Source organism: Lycorma delicatula, chromosome 6 (assembly GCF_047948215.1).
Source record: "Lycorma delicatula isolate Av1 chromosome 6, ASM4794821v1, whole genome shotgun sequence".
Taxonomy (NCBI): domain Eukaryota; kingdom Metazoa; phylum Arthropoda; class Insecta; order Hemiptera; family Fulgoridae; genus Lycorma; species Lycorma delicatula.
Genome location: NC_134460.1, coordinates 61,722,014 through 61,734,864, shown reverse-complemented (window position 1 = coordinate 61,734,864; position 12,851 = coordinate 61,722,014). Strand labels below are relative to the sequence as shown.

General features: G+C 26.7%; 1 protein-coding gene across 1 annotated transcript in view; it reads left to right on the top strand.

Moving 5' to 3' along the window:
* The first annotated feature begins 677 nt into the window (after positions 1–677).
* Positions 678–12,851, top strand: part of Yip1d1 (Yip1 domain-containing 1) — a 586,067-nt gene continuing 573,893 nt past the window's right edge. Inside the window, exon 1 of the mRNA XM_075369948.1 lies at positions 678–694. The gene's annotated coding sequence lies outside the window, so the exon portion shown is untranslated. The remainder of the gene's footprint in view (positions 695–12,851) is intronic.

Below are 12,851 nucleotides of genomic sequence, written 5' to 3'. Positions count from 1 at the left end.
TTAACTAGATTGATATTTCTCTTTTAGATTATTTCTTAGGGCAAGTATTAATTAATTAATTATATTAATTGACTCAATTTTTTGACAAAAAGGGTGTTGAAAAACTAACTTTTTAAGAAATCAGGAAAGTAACCTGATTCTGATTTTGGCCCGTTCGGTAATTGTTTTTTTTTTATGGTAAGTAATTCTTGAAAATTATCATTTTTTTCTGTTGGAAGTTTATTATAATTAATTTTAGTTTTTCAACCGTTAACATTGAAAATCGTCGACTTTCTTTCATTACTCGCAGTAGTGCAATATTATTATTTTAAATTAAGCTATAATCATTTATTTGACTTTATTTATAAATTAATTGCCAAACTATTTTTAGATAATTGCTAATGACTGGATGGAAAGCAAATTTTCTATAAGTTTTGGCTAAGAATATGTTAACTGAATGAAAATAACTCTGCTAAAGATAAACTGGACTTTCCCCTTATGACTATAAAATAAAATTATCCTGTCATCGTTTCCAATTATTAATTTTAATTTCATCTATTTTAACTCCATTTCTACCAATATATTGATATATTTTTGTATACTGTTATAAATTGTATTTTATTTACTTTTTATAATTAATACCATAATTATCATTTTATTTTATTTTTCAGGTACGCTAATGGTATTATCATCTTTCAATCCCTGTATGGATCATGTGAGTAATATTTTTTTTATTTTATAAAAATTAATAATCAGAAAAAAATATATACGCTTAGATATCTTATTTTATTATTGGATAAAGTGTGATTTAAAATATGAAAAATTGGGCTACATAGTAAGTATACAGTTTACAGAATAAATACCACACAAAGACTGCAAACAGGAGACAATAAAGTTAAAAATGACAAAATGTTAAAGAAAAAAATGTTGAATTTTAATTATGAACTGACCGTATCTATTTTAAAATTACTTTGTTTTTTTTTTTAATTTTATTGCATCACATTGAATCACAATTGTAGTCTTCCGTTCTTTTAATCCATCTTGCTGGCATCAACTATGTTATTGCTAGAGGTTTTTTTTTTTTTAATTCGAAAGACATTTTATTCAGAATTGACTTGAAGAATGATTTTTAATTTGTCTTTTTATATTTCATGATGATTTAGTTTTTTAATTGTAATCATTTTTTTTTTTTTTTTGGTAGTTATAAAATATCGGGGTTACTATTTGTCTAATAATCGAAATTATACTTTCGGAACAGTTTAGTATGTACATTCGTTTGTAATCATGTTTGTTTGGTAATTGTACTTTTGCAAGAAAGTTTATTTTCTGAAGGTTGCATTGTATTTACCGTGTTTATTTTTATTTATGGAAGTTTCCGCACATCCTAACTGTCTAATCTACGTAATTATCTAAACAGATTAAGTTAATAAATATATTTTTTAATTTTTTTTTTGTTATTTGCAATAAAAAAAACAAAAACACCATTATACATTTTAATACATTTACACGGTTTTTTTTGCTTAAACTTCAGACGTGTTTGTTCAGCGTCTTTGAATGATAGGTCAAGAACAAACCACTCTGATGTCTGCGTGTGATCAAAGCTACGCGGGAAATTATTGCTAATAGTAATTTTTTTGCAATTTTTATTATTCGAAATAGATAAACAATCGTTAGTATGTAGATTTTGTGAATTTCATTTCTAACAGTGAATTAGTTTTGAGATTACTCATTCTTTTAGTTGGAGTAAATCAAGAATTCATTAATTATTATAATATTTTTTATAGTCTATATTCAATTAAACACGTTGTCAAGAAAATCCTGAAATATGTCAAAAGATTTACTGCCGTACTTACTCAAAAGTAAATATGTTTAAAAAGGCTTATTGATAAAAATAAAGAAAAAAATATTGCTGTACAAAGAAAAAGACAAGAAAAAGAAAAGAATAACGAGTACTAATTAGTAGGATTTTAATTTGAATGCAAATTAAAATTTTTTCTGTTGCTTTTTTCTTTTTCATTATTTAAATTCTTGATACGACATTTCTTTAACGTTTAAGAATATTAACAGATGATTAGTGAATTTTTTTAAAAATTTTACATAAATTTACATATTTAATTTTTTTAATGCATAATTTTTAAAGAATATTTGCATACAATGTTCGTACTTTATATTCTCTCTAGAATATTATATTCTCTCCTATATTATTCTATATTGTTGCTTTGCATTAAATGACTGTATATATATATATATCACAAGAAGATCTAGAAAATAAAAAGAACGTTTTTTCCTTAAATAATCTCTTGAGAAGGAAACTAATTTCAGCGCTGCATAACATATTAGTTCAAACACTATTCATTTAATATTTTCGTATGCTATCAAAATAGATAAATCGTTTTTTTTTCTGTTTAATACACAGATAGTTATAAAGTTTTTTTTTTGATGTTAAAAGATATTAAAAATGTAATAATTTAAATAAAACTTAGATTATTTATAACTTGATTATTTAATAAGGTTGTAATCTTTTAATTTTATTGATTTTTTATTATTAACATAAAATTGAAGTGTAAACCATATAAAAAAGAAAGTATGGATTGTACTTTCGGTCGATAAGTTGGTAATTTATAAGATATACTACATTTCTTTTGTAGCAATTTCACATAGTGACAATTCCAGACAGGGTAGTTGTAGCTTTGGAAAAATTTCTTATCACTTAGATTTACTTGTTTACATGCATTCATTTACATTTTTTATTTTTAATTACTTTTCTTTACATAGTTATAATAAATTGTAAAATTTAATTTCTGTTTGAGGAAGGATATTAGTGATAAATGAGTACCATAAGTGAGTGATAAATGATTACCATAGAAATTAATATTTAGAAATGTCATGAAGATAAATATTGATCTGTTATATTACATTATTTCAAAAACGTTTATAGGAGTTACAATAAAAGAAAAAAAAAAATAGGAATTAGATTTAACACTTTTTTAGAATGACTTAAGTAAGCATTAACTTCTTTAAAATCTGCTTTTAACTATTTGCTAATAATCATATTGTACTCTTACGAAATATTAATGTATACAATAATATATAAAAATTTCGGGATTAATTCTGTTATTATCATGGTGTAAAAACATATTTAAATCCAGTACTGTATTATCATATACTCGTACAAGCTATTCTATTTTAAAAATTATGCGTGAATATAATTACATCTCAAAAAAAATAAAATTAATTAAATTTATAAAACTTTCCGAGAAATAAACTTCATTGGTGAAAAATAAAAGTTTTTGTTATCTTTTTCATTTTTTTTACTGATGCTGTTGCACAAATGATTAAATTTAATAGCTGTAAATTTTGTTGATCATAACACGATTTATCTACTTCTGCTCAATTAGTAATATATTATTGTCGTTATTTTTAAGTTAAATTTTCGTATAAAATAAATTCCTTTCTTCTTCAGTTTTGATGCATCACTTTGATATTATTGTATATGAAAACTGTTTGGTAATTTTAAGGATAAAAAAGAGTTTTCTTGTTGGAACAAAATATCTAAGTACAGCTTATAAAAGAATGTGATTATAAAATGCATTTATATACATCTGTATTCAGCTTAATACAATAAAGCAAAAAATTAAAAGAGTTCTCTAAGATATAATACAAAGACATCCATATCATTTGGCCCTAAATATTTTGGCGATAGCAAATGAAAGGTTCTTATAAACCAGAAAAGATACAGTGTTTTGGACTTACCTGAAAGATTTTAATAAATTCTTACTTTAAGATTCTAATTTTAATTATTTCGATTGTATTTCCTAATTAGGGGTAATAATGCTTTCATTCTGTAACGTCTTTATTAAAGCAACTAACAACTAACATAAAAAAACATTCTGCATGCTTTAGTTTGTAATTGAACATATTGTAATAATAGATTGTGTTTGTAAGTATACATAATTTAATTTAAAATGTATTTTATTATGTTATGAAAAAATATACAATTATAAAATGCGTATAAAACTCATTTAAACAATTAAATCAGCAGAATATTATAGTTTATATGAAATAATTAAAATTAATTGCCTTTTAACAACCCTTTGGTAATATGCATCACTTAATAAAAAAATATAAATTTCACATCTGATAAATAATCAAATAAATTAAATATAAATATAATATATATCCCCACTGATAATCTATTTGTTAATGTATTCGTTATCTATTTGTTATTGTTTAATTGATCATAATTATTAATTTTTAGTTTTTCTATAAAATATATTTTGTTTGAAGTCATACGTGTTTTTTAACTAAAACAAGAAATTTTAAAGGATTCCCTCAAAAGACGTCAAAATAGAAGTAAAATTAAAAAATAATTATTATAATTAGATCCTTAAATTCTGGCATGGTAATATTCATTCGCTACAAATTCCCATTTAATATTCCTATGTACAATTTCTATGGTGAATTAATTCATCAATTAAAGAAAAAAACAAACATGTTTCAATACTTACACTCTGTAGGTATACATACTCTTTTAAGTTTACATCCTTCTTTTGCTATCTGGTTTCAATTTATAACTAATGGAAATTATCAAACAAATGTAAAATTATTTCTATTATGAAAGATAAGTTTTTAATTTTCGTTATTGTATTAAAGGTTTTGTCTGTTTAAATATAATGTAGGGTAAAAAAATTCTTGAAGCTGTCTAAGAATGGTTGTAGACCAAAATCAGCAGTATGCCAATAAAATGAATACATAAATTCAAAATAAAATATAAGCAGGTCGATAAAATAAAAAGCAAATATTATATTTCTTTTAACAAATGTCGGAGAATTTTCAAATAAATTAATTATATATTTTTATATAATAATAATTTTCATCATAAACACTCTTTTTATGAGTCGTTTAATGACTACTCTGTTTTGTTGTGTTATTTATATTATAGTACTAATTATATTTACGATTATTCTGATTTGAATGCATGTGTTTATGTTTTATTTATCATCATTTTTAAAACTCACGAATCCAGAGCCAAAAAAGTGTGTATGAAATTACAATAAGTGACTAATAAACTGTTTTGAGATTGTAATTTAAAAACGAGGCAATGTGTAGCGTAACTTTCCAAACCTTGTGGGATAATTTCCATACACCATCAAATTTAGTTTTAATTAATCGTTTATTAACATCAATTTATCGTATATAGAAGTCATATAGCAAATTTATAGTTTTTGTTTTAAAAATATTTTACATATGAGCAATAATTAATTTCTTAACTTTTCCATTTCTTTTGAAATATTAATCAAATTAGACGTTTAAAATCCAAAAATCTTTTTTTCTACTTATAATTATCTATTAAAATTACGATAGAATTAGTAAAACAGGTTTGATTGAAATTCATATAATATATTTTGGAGAGAGAATGTTTTTTTGTTATCTATGTCGTAAATAATACTTTATCAAAGAAGCAATAAATAAATAAATTAAAAAAAATTTGCCCTAAATTTTTTTGAGATAACGATACCCCCAACCCATTTTTTTATAACATTGCGTTTTTTTTTACCAAAAAATTATTAATATACCCAATCTGCTGCAATGTAGAAACTTTACTACTAAATTTCAAGTTTGTAAAAATGAAATATTACTAAATATAGTTTAAAAAATAATTATTAAATCGCAACCAAATTAGTTAAAACCAATATTGATTGGAATCCGTTCATGTAAACTATTGTATGAGACAGGATTTTCGAAAAAAAACATTGTTGTAATAAAAAGGTTATTAAAATGTTGAAAACATTTATCTTTCCGTTATTCGTATCCAGATATAAAACCTCCTAGCACCATATTATCCCGATCTCTGTACGATTTTATTCAAAAAATTAATAGAAACCCTTGACTAATATATATGTGTGTGTGTTGTCATCCTACCAAATATCTGGTTTGTATGTCAACGCATTCCTAAAATATTAAGCCAAATAGATGGTTATTCGCGCGTACACATGCACACACATTTTTTAAACATTTTTTCCTTACTTGCTTTCATGAAGCAATATTCCCTTAAGTCAGAAAATTTATATAATTCGAAAGGTTTTTTTTCAGAGCGATAGCAATACTTTATTTAATTTAATAACAGTGGAAGCATATAATGGTTGTAGTTTCCATGAAAATAATTTGTAATGAAATTTATAATTTAAACAGTAGAAATAACTTTTACGTAATTCAATTTTCCAAGGAATTATATCCACATTTTATTCGTCATAATTCATTCTAAATAAATATCATGTTATTAACTTTCTTATAAAAATCGATATGAACCAAATGCGAGGATTTATTTATATTTTTATTGTTTTGAGTAATCGATATATTTTTACCACAGTTCTTTATTTACTTATACAAGTTTATATACTGAAAATGAAACATATTTCATTTACTAATACAGACCGCCAGCATTGCGACACTAAGGGATGAACCGTACGATTTGTCGGAGGGTGGCGAGTAGTTGGTGGTGCTCGTAGTAACTAATAGAGAGACAATTGATAATCATTAATTTCTTCGCGTACAGGTGGTGTGTTGTTCTCTCTCTCACTCTCAATGTACTGGTTTTAATATGGCCGCACCCTCTGGAGGCTATAATTCAAGAGACACAATTAGTGTAGGTATACCTATATTGGGTAAAAACGTTTGTGTTTAGACTAAATTACAACTGTGTTGGGAATTGTGGGGCGAACGTTTTAGTGGGAGTTTTATTTTATGTATTACACAACCGCTCAGCTACAATTCATTCAGTTCAGCTTGTGTTTTATTCATGTATGTACATCACAAACGCAGTCTAAGTCCCCGTATCTAAATCAAACTCGCTAGACCGTCCATTAAATTCCCGCATATATGTGTATTTACTCTCACCACAGGACCGACACCCCAGACCAAATGTCTATGTCGAATGTAATATAACCTTTTTGTAAAAAAAAACCTGTCTACGTTATAGTAAATTAAACTTGTTGGTCGTTTAAAAGTAATTGTGTTATTAAGAAAAAAAATCACGCAAATGCTGTATTTTATAAGGAATTACTACTAATAAATATTGCTGAACACAATTCAAGTTAATATGGTAAACAGTTAAACATTTGAATATATTCCTTACATAATACCATATTTTGGACCGAATTTTACGCGCGGATAATCTATTTTTTATGCTATATATTACATATTTATTAAAAAAATTTGTTTAATGTGTTTTGAATAATATTAAAATGTTAAGATTACTGTGCATTCTTAAAGGAAATAAAAAACTCGCATTTAAAAAAAAATATATATTCTTTATTTTATAACCTATGGTGAAACTTTCGGTTTCGGTCTTTGGTGAAACTGAACGAACTTATGTTAAAATAATATTATTGGTTTGGCAAGAAAATAATTTTGGTTTTGAAATGTAAAATTCAATTAAAATTGCATTAAAATTCAATTTTTTAATGCAAAAAATGCAATTTAACCAGTTTTTTTTCATTTTGTCTGATAATCTTTTGCCATCTTTTAGCAACTTCATGATTCCGCGCTCATACAAGTCTGGTTCTTAGCAAAAAACTGAATCGAATGCGATTTCAAGTCGACCATCAATAGTGAAAGTTTTACCATTCAAAATTAATTTATAACGCTAGTCAACAAGATTTTTGTCTCAAGAGTACCAACCAATATGTCTACTTATGCAGTTTTTTATACTGTTTTCAAATATGCATTTGGAATTTCTACATCACCCACGGTTTTTTTGGTATTTTAATTTTTGTAAATATTTTAAAACGTTTTTTCGTCTATTTGTCCATTGTCAAATAAAAGCTCCTCAAGCATTGTAAATATGATGGAACCAAATGAGCTAATTCAAAGGGTAGCGTTGCTACTGTTGTGCAGGTTCAGACGTGTATAGACATTTATAAACGTGAACTGGTGTAGCAGAAGGGTTGCCAGTTGTGAGATAGTAGTGAACCAGTAAACACGTTATTGTGAATGCTTTGTGTGCCTGAATTATTGTGTATTACATATTTACAACTTTATTTCTTATAATTAGTCGCTAGTTACAAAATGTCTAGAGTTTGTTTAAATCATACTTACAATTTTGTTATGTTTGTGGTGAAGTGACGCTTAAAGCAAAACCTTACTCCATTAGTAAAAAACTGTTATGAACTTTATTTTGGGTGTAAAATCGGAGATCAAATAAGGGCCTGCGCCCCACCTATCTGTTGTTTATAGTGTTCTAGGCATTTCACTGCATGGAAAAATGGTACACGCTACATGCCATTTACTATCCCTATGATTTGGAGGGAACCCAAAGAACACTCTTCTGACTGTTACTTCTGCTTAACAAATATTAAAAGGATTACGTCAAAACCAAAACATACAGTGGTGTACCCCAACTTGCAATCTGCAATGAGACCAGTTCTACATTGCGAAGAATTGGCCATATCAAAGCCTCCAGAACATGTGATATTAGAGGAAGAGAGCTCAGAGTCTAATGGATGTAACGAAGAAAAAGAAACAGATTCTGGTGATACAACGTTTGAACAAATCAGTTCATCTGAGCCGCATTTACTGACTTAAGAAAATCTTAATGATCTCATACCAGATTTAGTTATCTCAAAAACAGTCTGAAATGCTTGCTTCTCGGCTGAAAGGATGGAATCTTCTTCAAAAGGATACAAAGATATGTATTTATCGTAATCATCATTCTGAATTTAAAGACTATTTTTCTGAAGAAAATGGCTTAATGTTTTGTAATGTCGTTTCTTCTCTTACAAAAACGCTTTGTAATGAACATAACCCAACAGAATGGTTCTTGTTTTCATTGATTCCTCTGAAATTAGTTTAAAAACTGTGCTTCTGCATAATGTTAATAAATTCCCATCAGTAACTGAGATTAGGGCTATATGGAGGATGAGACATCACTTCCCGACTGAGATCGTATAACTTCCACGTTTTACCAAATTTTTGTGAGGCCTTGTATTATCTTGATGGAACACGAATTGTGTGGGATATGCCATTTGTGGCTGTTTTTCTTTGATTACTTCCTATAGTTTCATTAGTTCTTTCCCTTCAAATTGACCGGATGATTTCTTTTTGATGCGATTTAACTTTTTCTGTGGCTTGTGTCAGTTCATCACAGTTGGTCAGTCCATTATAATTTTTTATTGATGTTATTGCATAAGATCCATTTTTTTCCCCCAAGTGATGATGATTCGCTTCAAAGAAGGGTCGATTTCATTGCATTTGAGGTGAATCGCAAATATTGATTAGTTGTGTTCATTGAATATCTTTTTATTCATGCGGAATCCAATTATCGAACTTCGTAATTCAAAACATTTAATGTGATTTTTAATTGTTGTATGTGATACATTTAACCTCTATGCAATGTCCGCACAATAATGTAATGATTCGATTCAATTATGGCTTTCATTTTGTATTCAAAAACTTTAGTAGGTCGACTAAAATGTTGGTCATCTTTGATTAAAAAATCTCCAGAACGGAATTTTATAAACCGATTTTGATGTGCTTCAGAATTTATTTTACATATCTCTTTGTGAGCGTCAGCAGCTTTATTGCTTTACACAAATAAAAAAAAAAAATACGTCTTTTATACTCCATGCTAAAATTGACCATAAACTAAATGAAAATAAAATTACGCGCAGTTTATTTCTAAAATTGACAGCTATTAAATATAGAAGAAAAAAATTAAAACATTAGCAGAAGTCCTTCAAAATTAACATAAAGCTACTTACTTGTGTAAACCAAAATTACTTTCTTACTTATCTATTAATAACAAACATTTAAGCAAAATATATTAAAAAAAAAAAATAGATGCACAAGTATGTAGTGCAGTTTTTGTTTGGACTAAGAACATTGAGACGTGTAATGCATTAAAAAAAAAATTGGAAATAGAGAGAAGAGATTTAGCAGTATAAAGATTGAAAATATTATTTGAATGAAGATGTTTATACAGGAATAAAACTTACTTAAGACAATACGAACAAAATATGCAGTGAGATAGGTTAGGTTTATAGAATAAATAAGTTAGAGAAGAAGTTTAAGGAAGAAAATATTGGTAGGGAGAGAGGAAGACGAGTAAGAAGACGTTAAAAAATAGCGCACTACTCTCGGGAATTATGCGTGGCCTGCTTTAAAACAACAATCTTTACATGGAAAAAAAAATTTGGAACAAGCCGAAACCAATATAATAGAAATCATCATCTAAAGATTTTGTGATAAAGAAAATTTATCAGGGGTTATTAGAATAATAAAATGGAAACATAAGCAATACTACTTCAAAAAAATATTGTTTTATTAAAAGTAATACTTTGAAATCCATCACCAATGATCTCTACTCCAATAGTAGACAAAAATAAGGGAATATAATTGAAGAATTTAAATAGTATTTTGAGTTTCAGGTTGTTAGTTTATCACACTTCATATATACTATGAAACCGCAGATACTGTGTTACCCAAAAGAGAATTCATAATTATAAAACGCAAAAGAATCATTTAAAAAAAATAAATTAGTGGTTCAAAATTAGAATTGGAGATTTTAGTATGATTATGAGCATTTTCTTTTTTTCTGTTTAGCCTCCGGAGCCATCTTAAGGTATTAATTCAGAGGATGAACGGGAATGATATGTATGAATGTAAATGAAGTGTAGTCTTGTACAGTCTCACTTCGACCATTCCTGAGATGTGTGGTTAATTGAAACCCAACCAACAAATAACCCCACCGGGTAAGTCTAGTGGTAAACGCGTCTTCCCAAATCAGCTGATTTGGAAGTCAGAAGTTCCAGCGTTCAAGTCCTAGTAAAGTCAATTATTTTTACACGGATTTGAATACTAGATCGTGGATACTTGTGTTCTTTAGTGGTTGGGTTTCATTTAACCACGCATCATAGGAATTTTAGTATTTATATATATTTGATTTCCGATGTCGGGAGTGATATTTTTCTATAATTTATAATTATTTTTTAATTAATTTTGAAAAACTAAAATTCTTGTATAGGAAATTTTTACTTCAGGAAAACGTGGTTTTTTCTGTCGTAATGGAATGCAGTATAGAAGGTTTTTGAAAAGTTAAACCTTGAAATTTTACTAAGGTTTGCGATTTTTTATGTTTTTTTTTTAAAGAATGCATGTTATATCCTATTTAAAGTATTTTTACTTCATAAATGTCTTACAAAATGTACTTACGTGTGTGTTTGTGTGCAAACGTATGTATAAGGTAAAAGAAAACATCGTCTCGAACACTTTGCTTTGAAGGAAAGAAATAAAGAACATCGAACGTTCAGCGGATATTTGCTTTGAAAACAGTCTTTATCATGAGACCTGTAATAAACTGGCTGTTCTAAGTAAAAGACAGAGCTCAAAAGAAATAAAGACGCCTGCATGTGTGCTTAAGGGAAAGTGAGAGGTTGGTAGGGATAAAATAAAATAAGGTAGAATGGAAACTTATCCTTGTAAGGTAAAGTGATACGTAGATTAAATATAAACTTGGGTGAGCGTTTTTGTTGTCAATTACTAAACAAAACGATTTGTGATTATGAAAAAAAAATTTAATTAATTTCTTCTACGTATTTAATCTACAGATAAAGTATCAGGTGTTATTATATTTTATTTGTGTACCTTTTTTTCATTAAATGTTTACTTTAAACCACTTTATTACTTTCATCATTTAATATTAATTTATTTTTAATTTTGTTCAAATTTATTTTATCTTTTTACCACTTCAGGCTATTTTTAATACCATGTTTAACTTCATATAAAAATTTTATTAACAGTTTCTTTTTTTTATACTTTTTCTTACGATATAAAAACGAATAAACAAATCATCTCTATTTTAATTAGTGTAAATAAATTTTTTTGTAATTTTCTACAAGAATAATATTTCTTATATATAAATGCGAAATTTTGTTTGATTGTTTGTTTGTTTGCACCAAGCAAGTACTAACCGACTGATTGTTTTCAAATTTTCAGGATAAATTTGTGTTATCCCAGGGAAGGTTTTAAACTATAGATCGAGACCCCTGGCCCCTTGGGGATCAAGTTGTGAATTAAATATATTCAATAAAAAAAAAAAAAAAAATTTTTTTTTTAATCTATTATATTTGTCACACCCTGGCAACAAAAATATGATGAAGTAAAATAATTGAATATATAAATGTTTAAGTATGTATATTTATAATTTAATATATATATATATATATTTATAATTTAATATATATATATATATATATATATATATATTTACTTACTTAATTAATGAATAATTAATAATTGTGATGCAACTTTTAAGTGAAAGAATATTTTAAAGTAATTTAATTTTTTTTATAACTCAACTTATTGTTTTATGATTTTTAAAAATTAATTTGAATTAATTTTTTCAATGTATTTTTATCAAAATTATTATATATAATTTTATTTTAAATCAATATATAATAAGTTCAGTTATAAAATAAGTTAAGTTACTTTCAAATATTCTTCTACTGCAAGGATTCATAGTTATTGATTATTCATTCATTAAATAAGATAATGGTTATTAGTGTTCTGCCGTCTGGCAGTAAATCGATCAGCCTCCATGTCATTGATCGTATGCTAAAATTTTGATTCCTCCGTATTTACTTTCCAACTTGATGTCATTCAATTAGTTGAATCCTCTTCCTCTCCTTCTGTCAATCATACCTTTCAGAACCCCCCTCAGAGTTCATTTACCTTTTAGTCATTGTCCAGTCCAGTTACTTCTCTTGTTCATTATTTCTTTAATTAATTATTCTGTAATCTTCACACGTGTTAACCGGTTCTAATCTATCCACTTTATCCTTCCGTTCTTTTCCATATCATATTTCTGGCGCTTCTAG